Genomic DNA, 10087 nt, shown 5'->3' on the forward strand with positions numbered 1-10087 from the left:
GTGAACGCTGACACCCCCCGCCCACGGCGAGGGACCCTCTCCTGAGCCCCTGCCCCCCCCCCCGCTGTGCCGGAGAACGGGGGGGGGCAGCCTGCGCCGTGGAAAGTTGTGGAAGTGAAAACTCGCGTGGGATCCCGGAGCCCGAGCGGAACTGCCTGGAAGTTCTGCCGCGGGGGCCGCCCCGCCCCCGGGGAGGGGGGGCGGGGGTCTAGCCTGGGGGGAGGGGGGTTGCCGGCCGGGGGCCGCGCGTGGGAGCCCCGGCTCTGATGGAGCGGGGGGTGGGGGGGCCCTGGCCATGGAGCAGCCGCTAGATCGCTCCCTCCCCCCCCCCCCCGAAGTCTCCGCTGCGGTTCCCCGCTTCTTTCCGCCGGAGCCGCCTCCGCCCCCAGGGCTCTTCCCCGCGGAGCCCGGGGCCCCCCACCCGGGGACTGAGCCGCCGCTGCCTCCCCTGTCACCAACCCCGGAGCACCTTCCGCGCGGAGCCAGGTAATGCACCCCCCTGCCCCGCAAGCCTCTGTGCTCCGCCATCCCCCCCTTCTTCGCACGCGCACAGACACACACAAGCACCTCTTTCCTTTGCACGCGCACCCCCCCCCCGCGTGTGCACGCACGCACACAAACACCCCCCGTCGGAATGCACGCCCCCCCCTGCATGCACACAGTGAGATTCCCTCCCTTCCTTTGCACACGCACCCCCCGTGTGCACGCACGCACACAAACACCCCCCGTCGGAATGCACGCCCCCCCCCTGCATGCACACAGTGAGATTCCCTCCCTTCCTTTGCACACGCACCCCCCGTGTGCACGCACGCACACAAACACCCCCCGTCGGAATGCACGCCCCCCCCTGCATGCACACAGTGAGATTCCCTCCCTTCCTTTGCACACGCACCCCCCGTGTGCACGCACGCACACAAACACCCCCCGTCGGAATGCACGCCCCCCCCTGCATGCACACAGTGAGATTCCCTCCCTTCCTTTGCACACGCACCCCCCGTTTGCACGAACGCACACAAACACCCCCCGTCGGAATGCACGCCCCCCCCTGCATGCACACAGTGAGATTCCCTCCCTTCCTTTGCACACGCACCCCCCGTTTGCACGAACGCACACAAACATCCCCCGTCGGAATGCACCCCCCCCTTTGGATGTACACAGTGAGATTCCCTCCCTTCCTTTGCACACGCACCCCCCGTGTGCACGCACGCACACAAACACCCCCCGTCGGAATGCACGCCCCCCCGCATGCACACAGTGAGATTCCCTCCCTTCCTTTGCACACGCACCCCCCCATTTGCGTGCACACACTATTGGGACACACCCAGACCCACAGACGCTTTGCAGGCACACTAACATACTGGCTTAGATTTTGAAACAGGTTTGAGAAGAGCGTTTGGTGCTGTTTTGACCCTGTGGCTCGTTTATGGGCTGCAAGATGGGACCTCTCCATTATTCTTGAAAAGTTGCGTAAGGGATCACGGGGCATGGGAGGGGGGTGGATTGGGTTTTCCTGCTGCTCTTGACCCAGGCTCCCTCCTCCCCACCCTCGCAGCGGAGCTGATTTGGTTGTTTTGCTCTCCTCCTTTTCCATAAGTATCCCCAGATCTGGTTGTCTGCATCTTTGCAATAAACTGCAGCGTTCTGTGAGCTCCACAAGTGCCTTGTCGCTCTTCTCTGTACAGAGGTGCAGCTGGCTGATCCCCAAAGGATCCCTGTGGATGCATGGGCCCTATGGGGAGGGGTGGGTGTTGTTGCTGGGTTGTCAGGGTGGTTCTAACAGGACAGGCACTGCTGCCATCTTCACCAGAGAGGCTGTCCAACTGCAGCGTACGGGGGCAAAGGGGAGGCAGATAGGAGACGTCAGCAGTCAGATGTTTGACACAAGCAACAGAGAACCCCAAACAGGCTGCAGATGGAGAACCTAAGGGGCGTTCCTGCACCCAGCTTTCCCGGGGCCTTGTCCTGCAAGCCGCTCCCATTGGGGTTCTCCGTTAGGGCCACTCGGCACCTCCCAGGCTCTGCCCCGGGTGCAGCGTCTCAGTCAGCCCAAAAGCAGCCCCGGGACCCAGCTTCAGACGGGGACTTGCTGTATTGTTGGCAAGTTCTGTGCACCCTCCACCAAGGGCGTGGGATGTGCGTCGCTGGAGCAGGCTGTCTAGTCTGGCATCCTGCCTGTGGCAGTGCCCAGTCCGTGACGGTTCAGAGGAAGGCGACTCTCCCACCCCTGACGGTGCCCTTGGCTGGGTATGAGTGTGAGCAGCGGCGGTGGGAACAGAATGTCTGGCTGAGCCCTGTTGCTGGCGCACTTTACCTCTGTGGGTAACTCCGGTGTTTGAGTCGCTTTATTGAGTGCCAGCCCCAGCACTGGCCTCTGAGACTCCCGGAGCATGAACACACCTGGTAAGCGTTCTAAGTGTGCTGCCTGTTAACATCCATGCAGACCCCCTGGTTATGGGACGGTGGAAAGTGACTGCTCAGGTTTCCCTCCCCCCTGTGGCATCTTTGTTTGGGGAGGGGAGGAATAACCCCCACCCATCCCCTTCGCCACCTTCTTCCTTCCACACAAGGAGTTTTCAGGGTGAGCTTGCTGTTGTGTGGTTTGGGATGGGGAGGTGCAGCAGGAAGCCCTTAAATTGTGACAGGAGATGGACGCATCTCGTCAAACGCACTGAGCCAAATCCATCCCTGCTGTAACGCCCTGATGGCATCTCGCCAGGGATGATTTGGCCTGCTCATGTTATATGAGATTGAGAAGGATACGCTTTGAGTGCTGCTGCATCCTCTGAAACCCCGGGGGATCCCTTATCTACCAGTTGTTGCAGCAGGATGCTGGGATATGGTGGGAAAAGGCAGAAAGTAGCTAAGGTCTCGCATACCACTCGGTGATTACAGTGGCAAAGAAAAGGTGACAGATTCCTCCCATTGTAAGTGTCCTGCCAGGCACTAGGAATTAATTCCAGATCATGTTGGTCACTCTCAGAGCAAATGCCCATACAGAAAGTTTTCTACATACAGAGTGGGGATCCCTACCCTTCTCAGTAGGGCTGGGCACTAAATGCTGTCCATCCTAGGAAATTTCCGAGATTTAAAAAAAAAAAAATCCCACACCCAACTGATGAGAAGTCGAAATCTCAGAAATGTTCCCAAGCCGATAATCCAAAATTGTTTTGGGTCAGCTCGGATCACCTGCAACGTTGTGTTGTGATGTGGACTTTTTATTTTTAAAAACTTTTAAAAAGTATAAACTAAACTTTCAAAACAAAAGGTCATTTCAGACTGAGAAAGCAAAGTTCACGTTGAATTTCTAAATGTGGACATTTCCTGACCACCTCCAATTCTCTGGTCCTTAGCCCCAAATTTAGGAATTTTTTTTTAAGAGCAAAAAAACATGAAAACTTGTTTCTACTGTTAGTTCCAGTGATCGCTTCTAAAAACGCCCAGAACAAACTCGTCAGTGGTGCTGGGGCATTTGCACCCTGGACATTGCAGGCTTGTGCTGTGGCACGAGGAACCTGAAAGAGCAGAGAGGGTGTTAGTTTTAAGCAAAACGTCCCATTTTGAATCATTCGGAGCTTTCTTAGCAACAACAAGGAAGGAAATGTGCGCTTTGATGTGTAGTCAGAGGCTCTGGATGCTAGCCGTGTCCCTTGAAGAATGCACACATCACACTTGGCCGGCGGCCCTTTAAGATTTCACACACCACACTTTGTTACATGTGAGTGGAGAAATTGTTCCTTAGCTTCAGATGAGGGAGAGGAGGGTTGGGCTGCCCCCTCCCCACCCCACTGCCTCCCAGCTGCGGGCACAGTGCGAATGAATGTATGGTGGAAGCACTGCATCAGGCAGCTTGGCCCTTTTACTCCAGAGTTCGTTTTGCTGCCCCTGGAGCCTAGATCATTTCAGAGACGCATGAGATTGAAGTTTATGTGGGGTGGGAGGTGGCGCAATGTCCTTGCAGGTGCAGAAGGAGCTAGAACGATGTGGAATAGATTTTCTGGATGGAGCCGGGGCTATTCAAAGCCAGCCGTGGGTGAGGGAGCTCTGATCTGCAGCCTGGGGACATAGTTTTGCTTACATAAGGAGGCTGGCAATGGGTTACTGCAGGTCGAATGGCTGGGGTGGGAAAGGAGGCAATTCCAAGTAGTTTCCTCATTGTGCATGCGAGACCGGAGCAGAGTTTGGTCCTGTTCTCTCTCCCTTTCCCATCGGTCCTGGGAACTGGCCTGGGATATAGTGTTTGTGCAGACACCTCTGTCCTGCGCCCCTCCCACTGCCCTGGACAGGACAGCTCCACACCCTCCCAGATCTCCCCACTGGGGGAATATTTCCAAAGTTTCACCTGAAATGTCCTGTGGCTCAGTTTCCCCCCAATACTCCAAGTTCTGGACAGTTGCCTCCTCTCTGTGGCGGGGCAGGGAGCCAAGTGGGCAGCCTGAGCTCGGCCACGCAAGCTTTGACCGATGTGCTGCAGGAATTCTAGTTGTCCTTCCCCCTATCCCCATGGTATCTGGGTGTAGGAATGATTCCCAGCTGAGAGCAGCCCCTTGGGATTCTCCTCCATCTAGCCAGGTGGAGGCATCTCTCTGATTCTGGCAGAGCTCCTCTCTGGAGACCTCAAAGGGCTCAGTTTGAGGCCAGTGTGCACCTACCTGGGGAGCTGTCCCGTCCAGCTCTGCAAGGTTCTGAGGACACTCGGCACTTCCCAGGAGGCACTCAGCACCCTGTAGGATTAGGTTTGTGCCGCTCTGAGAGGAACAGAGACTGGATCGTGGAGCACGGTGCAGGACTCCCATGGTAACATGAAAAGGCTCCTCTGATGAATGGCAGCAGCGCCCCGAGGTTTCCTGGGTGATCACTGTGAACTCTCAGATATTCCCCCATCGCTCTGTGCAGAACCTCCGGCTGAGGCATTCAACAACTAAGCTAATGACTCCTGCGTAAATCACTCCTGCCTGTCCCAGCTCATGGGAATGGATTTAAACATCAGACAGTCTTTCAGGTGGATTTAGTGCTGGGCAAAGGCTGTTGGATTGGAGATAGAGCACAGGAACGGCCAGACTGGCTTAGATCCCTGGTCCATCAGCAGCAGGTGCTTGAGAGGAAGGTGTAAGAACCCCTCAGTAGCAGATGTGTAGGGCCCTACCAAATTCACGGCTCATTTTTGTCAATTTCACAGTTATAGGATTTTTAAAATAGTTTCACAGTTTCAGATGTTTACATCTGAAAATTCATGGTATTGCAACTGTGGGGGTCGCGAGCCAAAAGGGAGTTTTCGGGGGAGGGTTTTGGGATTATCACCCTTATTTCTGCACTGCTGCTGGCGGGGGCACTGTCTTCAGAGCTGGGCGGCCGGAGAGCAGCGGCTGCTGGCCGGATGCCCAGTTCTAAAACCAGCGCCACCGCCAGCAGCAGTGCAGAAGTGAGGGCCATAGGGTATGGGAGGGTGAGTTACCATCCGTCCGGGTTTTTCCAGTAGCCTCCTGCCTGGGTCAGGGGCTGACAGCTGGGGCCACAGCCTCCCACCCAAATCGGAGGCTGACAGCCATCATTGCTTCTGTGCTGCCTTCAGAGCTGGGCTCCCAGCCAGCAGCTGCAGAGCTCCCTGTAGCCAGGCGAGGTTCCCGGAGGTGGGTCTGACCCAGCTCCAGGAGCTGCCCCTGCAGGGGAAGAGGGAGTCCTGTCCCTCCCCAGCCCGGGGCAGGACTAGCAGCAGGAGCCTGGTGCACAGGGTGCCCCCAGCCCTGATCCTCCCCTACAATAGCCACATTTCACAGGGGAGATCAGATGTCACGGTCCATGGTATGTTTTTCACAGCCATGAATTTGGTAGGGTCCCTACAGCTGTGAGATCCTCTGCCCCTTACAGGTCTCACCTTGGTCTTTCATCGTTCGAGATCGGCCACCTTCCTGAAGTGCCAAGTTTAATCTCCCTTCCAGAATGTTTGGTGTCAACAGGGATCACTCAGGCAGTGACGGCACAAGTCCCCCTTCCATGCACTCTCCCACCAGTGTGCTTCACCCCTGAGCTACAGATTTCCCACTTCAGTTCAGTCTCCTGCCTCCATGTGGCCTCCTTCCTGCATCAGCACAGAGGCTGGTTATGGCCAGCTGTGGCGGCAGGTTTTGTGGGGACCTGTCTATGGGAATTCAAAGGATACCCACCAAATCAGTTTAAACTATGTAACCGTCTCTGTGGCTTAGCCCATGTCTTTGGCTGGCCGTGTTTGGGGAGATGACTTTATCTCAGGGGTGGGCAAACTTTTTGGCCCGAGGGCCACATCGGGGAAAGAAATTGTATGGCGGGCCATGAATGCTCACAAAATTGGGGTTGAGGTCCGCGGGGGGTGAGGGCTCTGGGGTGGACCTGGGGATGAGGAGTTTGGGGTGTAAGAGGGTGCTCTGGGCTGGGACTGAGGGGTTCAAAGGGCAGGAGGGGGATCAGGGCTGGGGAAGGGGTGCAAGTTCCGGCTAGGGGTGTGGGCTCTAGGGTGGGGTTGGGGTGAGAGGTTTGGGGTGCAGGAGGGTTCTCCGGGCTGGGGCAGGGGGGTGGGGCATGGGGAGAGGCTCACGGGGTGCAGGCTCCAAGCAGCACTTACCTCAAGCGGCTCCCAGAAGCAGTGGCATGTCTCCTCTCTGGCTCCTACGCGGAGGCGCAGCCAGGCAGCTCTGCACGCTGCCCTGTCTGCAGGCACCGCCCCTGTGTGGTGCGGCCCCAACCCATTGCCCCGGCCGGAGCACCGGAGTGGGGCAGAGCTGCATGGTGCAGCTTGCAGGCCCACCCACGGGCTGTAGTTTGCCCACCCCTACTTTATCCTTTTTGGCAACATCTCACCCTGTCCTCCTTCCCTGCCCCCTCCAAGTACACCATGCTCACTGACCTGCCTTGGAAGTAATACAAATTGCGTTTGCCTCCCGCTGCGTGGGCTGGCTCAGCTCCACAGGGGGAGCGCGACCTCTGCTCGCCCCACCAGGGCACACGGCAGGACGAGGAACGGATGGCCGCAGCGTGGGGGGATCAGCCTGAGAGGCGAGACCGGGGAGGAGCCCCAGTGACCTGGCTGGCTTCAGGGTGCTGATGCGCCTGATTGACGGGGGGCACACTGCAGTGGTGACGCAGGGCTCTGAGCCACCGGGGCATTGCCCCGGCTGTCCTGGGCGGGAACGAGGGCGAGCTGGAGGGACGGTCTCCAGGGCCTGCCTCCCCTTGTCAATGAATGCTGGTGCCGGGTGCCAGGCTGGCAGCTCTAGCCAATGAATCCTGTTCCCCCCCAGAGCTAGGTGCATTCAAGGGCCAGCAGGGAGTTGGGGCTGCTGTAGTTCCCAACAGCAGGGCCGGCTGTGGTGGTGGGGGCTGTCGCCATGGGGCTCAGTCTGCAGGGAGCCAGCCTGACACCCGCCAATGCAGGTCATCCAGTAAGCCAGGCATCCACTTGCCCAGTTAATGACACTGCCCTTGTCTTTACCATCCCAGGCACGTGGGTGAGACATCGGGGTCACAGCCGGGACCGAAGCTGCTGGCGACGGGATGGTGGAAGTCCTAGGAGAGCCGGCCATGACGGTCCTCCAGCTCAGGAGCAGCTGAGGAGTAACAGCAGCCGACGTCCAGCCCAGCTGCTCCGTGGCTGCCGCGCCTCCTGATCTGAGCCGCTCTTCTCCACTCCCAGCTCTCTGGGACTCCGGCACCGCCCGACGCACGAGATCCTGCCACTGCCACCGCCTGCGGCCCCAGTGCGAGCGGATCGCTGGAGGGGGCAGTGCCGTATCACACGTGTCAAGGTGACGGGGAGGGTGGTTGGGATCTAAAGCAGCCCCCCACGGGGAGGACAGAGAGATTGCCAACGCCCGCCTCATCCCCCCACCAGGGGAAAGCTCCTCCCCAGGCGACGACCCCCTGCTAACCTCCTCTGGAATGAGAGATTCTTGGGACTTAGGGCAGAAAACATCTGGGGCTTGCCTGGAGCCGGGGTTTCAAGACCACTCCTAGACCCCGCCGTTCACCTCCTCCCCTGCCAATGCATTTGGGGTGGGCACAGCTGTCTCTGTCGTTGGGCCAAGCGTCTCTCCCAGAGCAGGCAGAGGCCCCGGGGTTGATGGGCAGAAGGGAGGCCTGTCTTTTCCAGGGGAGTGAGCAGCCTCACCCTTGACTGCCTCCCCGGGGAGCGGCGATGGGGTCAGGGCTGTCCACCGGAGCAGTAGTTGCGATTTCCTTTAACTGTGTCATCGCTTTGCTGATCCTCATCCTCTTCCTGATCCTGTGCAAGGCCTGCAGGACCCCATCCTGCCCCAAGAAGAGCCCGGATATGGACGAGACGAAGAACGAGGAGAAATACCTGCTCCAGCCTTGAGTTGCTCCACATCCCAGGACAGCTGGGGTGCTGAGGGTTGAAGGAAGGATTGATTGCTTGTCCCATGGGCTCTCTCCACCAACTAGCTTGTAAGCCAGACCACACAGAGACCCCCAGGCCTGCGTTCAGGAAGCAGCTTGTCCTGCCTTGGACCTGACTGAGGAGGTTGAGCGGCCAGGCCGGCTGGCATCAGTTCCCTCACAGCTACCCAAGGGAGAAGGGAGCGTATGTTGGGGTGGGGGCTGCCCTGATGAGGGGGCTCTGCAGAACGGACACTCAGGGAGAAGTGACTCAAAATGAAGAGGAGACTGAGCGGGGTTCGGGGGGCAGTGTGGGAGGCAGGCTGGGCCTTTCACCAAAGGACTCATGCTCGCTGGACCCCTCTGCCGCGAGGCCGGCTGTGCTGGACTCGGTCCTTGTTGTGGCTGGCTGAGCCCCTCGCAAAGGGCTAGTGAGGCTGCACAAAGGAACCCTCATTCTTGGGGGTCTTCCAGCCCCTCCCATTGCACTGCCTGGGTTGCAAACAAACCCCTGATGAGTGGGGGCACGGGCAGGCGAGCCTCCATGGCAGGATGTGCTCCTTGGTGAGCAAGCTCTCTCCAAAGCCTCATCTAGCTGGCAGGGAGAGCTGCCTTCAGGCCGTTCTGTTTGCTTGGGGTGGCGTCCTCTGAGGCGCTAGCGGCTGCAGGGGCCAGGCGTAAGGCCTGGCACGGTGAGCTGGACGCCATCACCAGTGTGAACGCCACGATAAACGGCCACTGGAGTCTGTGTGCTGACAAATCCTGTGTGGCCGGCCAGCCGGGAGCGGGCAGCTTATGATTGTTAAATATAGACGAGGGGGCTGGATGGGTTCGTTTGGGGCTTTGCCTGGCTCAAGAGAGCTCTGGAGTCAGATGGTTTGGGCACGATCCCCAAAGCTATTTAGGTGCCTAATTCCCACTGAAATCAATGAGATGCTGTAGCTGGGGAGAGCTGCTGGCCCCTTCCCACACGCCCCTAAGAACTCTCCTCGGAGGCAGCCCCAGTGTCTCGGAGTAGCCTGGCTCAGCTGTGTCCATCCCACCCCTTCTCTCAGCCCCCAGAGCCAGGCGCACCCAGTTACCAGCCGCAGCAGGGGTGCTTCCAGCCCAACGCGCTCGCACTGGCTACCAAGCACCCATGGGCTCTGCGCAGTCTGGGGGTTGGGCAAGCCCAGCCTGCATAGCCTATCTCTCCTTGTTACAGTCCTGTCATTTGCACTGAACTCCGTGAACTTAGCCCCCGCCCCGCTGAGGGACCCGTGCAATTTGGCTGTTCCCGGCCGCTCCCTTGGGGCAGAGACAGTCCAGGAGGGAGTGGGGAAAGCTGGCCAGGTGGCTGGGAGGAGAAGGGTGCCCCCTCCATAGTCAGTAGGTCTCTGTTTCCCTGTGCCGGAGGACCAGGCCTGCTCAGAGCCCCACGAGCGCCCAGAGTAGCTGTAGCGGCTGTGCGGTCGGTCAAAGGCGATGAGGATTTCTGCCACGGGGATAGCTGGGAGCCTTAGTGGTGCTGGTGCCCCCCTGTCCTGGGGTCCCTCTGCCCCCTTCCTTTGTGTAAAGGCCCAGCCTTGCTGGGAGCAGACCTGCTGGCTGCCAGGACATTCCTGCAGGGAGGCCCGAGGCTGTTCCTGTGACCTTTTAGGAGCACGTGGCTCCTTTTTCCTCCATCTTGGCCCTTCTACCCCCTCCTGATGGCTGTAACCTCAGCCCCATGGCAGGCTCTCCT

The 10087-nt window shown here is 59.0% G+C and overlaps 1 long non-coding RNA gene across 1 annotated transcript; it reads left to right on the top strand.

The window, feature by feature from the left end:
* Nucleotides 1–275: 275 nt before the first annotated feature.
* LOC122460442 lies at nucleotides 276–9884 on the top strand. The gene is made up of 2 exons (XR_006281748.1): nucleotides 276–486; nucleotides 7471–9884. It is a non-coding gene; the product is annotated as an uncharacterized LOC122460442 (long non-coding RNA).
* Nucleotides 9885–10087: the final 203 nt, after the last annotated feature.

The sequence above is a fragment of the Dermochelys coriacea genome, chromosome 5 (genome assembly GCF_009764565.3).
Source record: "Dermochelys coriacea isolate rDerCor1 chromosome 5, rDerCor1.pri.v4, whole genome shotgun sequence".
Taxonomy (NCBI): domain Eukaryota; kingdom Metazoa; phylum Chordata; order Testudines; family Dermochelyidae; genus Dermochelys; species Dermochelys coriacea.